General features: G+C 39.5%; 1 protein-coding gene across 3 annotated transcripts in view; it reads left to right on the forward strand.

Annotated features, from left to right (window-relative positions):
- The window catches only part of LOC133580950 (uncharacterized protein CXorf38 homolog), a 14,714-nt gene extending 13,616 nt beyond the window's left edge, over positions 1-1,098 (forward strand). For all 3 annotated transcript variants that reach the window (XM_061935198.1, XM_061935205.1, XM_061935212.1), the window contains exon 6: positions 1-1,098. This exon is cut by the window's left edge and continues 718 nt beyond it. The gene's annotated coding sequence lies outside the window, so the exon portion shown is untranslated.
- Positions 1,099-2,033: the final 935 nt, after the last annotated feature.

The following is a 2,033-nucleotide window of genomic DNA, read 5'->3' on the forward strand; positions in this document are numbered from 1 at the left end:
GTTATTTTACACATTTTTACAACATTGGAAAACATTAGTAAAACGTCTCACACGGTGAGATTACCCCTGGAAGTCTTCTTTTAATAGATTTATGACAATCTTTCATGTTTGCTGTGGTCTGGAACAACATGGCACACAAACAACTGTCAGAAATGCAGCCAATATTACATACCGTACTTTTCGGAGTATAAGTCGCACTGGAGTATAAGTCGCATTTTTGGGGGAAATTTATTTGATAAAAGCCAACACCAAGAATAGACATTTGAAAGGCAATTTAAAATAAATAAAGAATAGTGAACAACAGGCTGAATAAGTGTACGTTATATGAGGCATAAATAACCAACTGGTATGTTAACGTAACATATTATGGTAAGAGTCATTCAAATAACTATAACATATAGAACATGCTATACGTTTACCAAACAATCTGTCACTCCTAATCGCTAAATCCCATGAAATCTTATACGTCTAGTCTCTTACGTGAATGAGATTAATAATATTATTTGATATTTTACGCTAATGTGTTAATAATTTCACACATAAGTCGCTCCTGAGTATAAGTCGCACCCCCGGGCCAAACTATGAAAAAAACTGTGACTTATAGTCCGAAAAATACGGTACATATAATTTTCATTTTCATTGCATTTTAGCTGTTCAACGTATTTACTCTTCATCAAAGCTCTGAGAAGTACCGTATTTTTCAGACTATAAGTCGCAGTTTTTTTCATAGTTTGGCCGGGCTCCAGTGCGACTAATATGTGTTTTTTTCCTTTTTTATTATGTTTTTTCGGCAGGTGCGACTTATACTCCGAAAAATACGATATGCTCACTGTTTTCTGGTGCTATGTGGTGATTAAGGGGTGTGATTAAGGGGCCACATACTGTCACTAAGGTTGAATTTTGATGGTTTTATTGACAAGGTTGACAGGTTGATGTATTCTCAAAATGATGATGATGATGAGGTTGAAAATGAGGGTTCTGCTGTTGATGGTTTTGACAATGTAAATGAAAGTGTGCAACCCCACGGCAGCATTTCAAATGTTCAATCTAATGTCTTATCAAAGCTCAATAAATCCACAGCCTCAAACCAAAGCAAAAGGTCTTCCACTTCTTCTGCTCGCGTAAAAGCAGAGGCAGCACTTAATGCCCGAGCTATTGCTTTAAAGGAGATGCATGCATTAGAGATGCATACATTGGAGGAGATGCATGCATTGGAGAGGCATACATTGGAGGAGATGCATGCATTGGAGAGGCATACATAGGAGGAGATGCATGCATTGGAGAGGCATACATAGGAGGAGATGCATGCATTGGAGAGGCATACATTGGAGGAGATGATTGCATTGGAGAGGCATACATTGGAGGAGATGCATGCATTGGAGAGGCATACATTGGAGGAGATGCAAGCATTGGAGGAGATGCATACATTGGAGAGGCATACATTGGAGGAGATGCATGCATTGGAGACGTATACATTTGAGGAGATGCATGCATTGGAGATGTATACATTGGAGGAGATGCATACATTGGAGGAGATGCATGCATTGGAGAGGCATACATTGGAGGAGATGCATGCATTGGAGGAGCATGCAGCAGCTCTAAAGAGTAAACAGGAGGCGCAAGCAGAGGCTTTGAGGAGGGAACAGGAGGAACAAGCAGAGGCTATAAGGAGGAAAAATGAGCAAATGGAATTGGATGCTCAAATAGCCGCCCACCAGTGGCGGATGCTGGTATCTCAAGGAGGGGAAGCCCAATTTTGGCCTACATCATAAAATGTGTTGTTTTATTTATACGTAAATTCTAGCCTCCGTTCCTTTTTAAAAGTTAAAGTTAAAAGTTAAAGTACCAATGATTAGGTGTGGTGAAATTATCCTCTGCATTTGACCCATCACCCCCTGGGAGGTGAGGAAAGCAGTGAGCAGCAGCTGAATTCTGATTGGATAAGAACTCTAACCTAAAAACAACAGCACTGGAAAGAGCATAATATGACTTGAAGAGAATAGGAATGCTTTTAAATATTTGGGGAAAGTAAA

Source organism: Nerophis lumbriciformis, linkage group LG03, assembly GCF_033978685.3.
Source record: "Nerophis lumbriciformis linkage group LG03, RoL_Nlum_v2.1, whole genome shotgun sequence".
NCBI lineage: Eukaryota > Metazoa > Chordata > Actinopteri > Syngnathiformes > Syngnathidae > Nerophis > Nerophis lumbriciformis.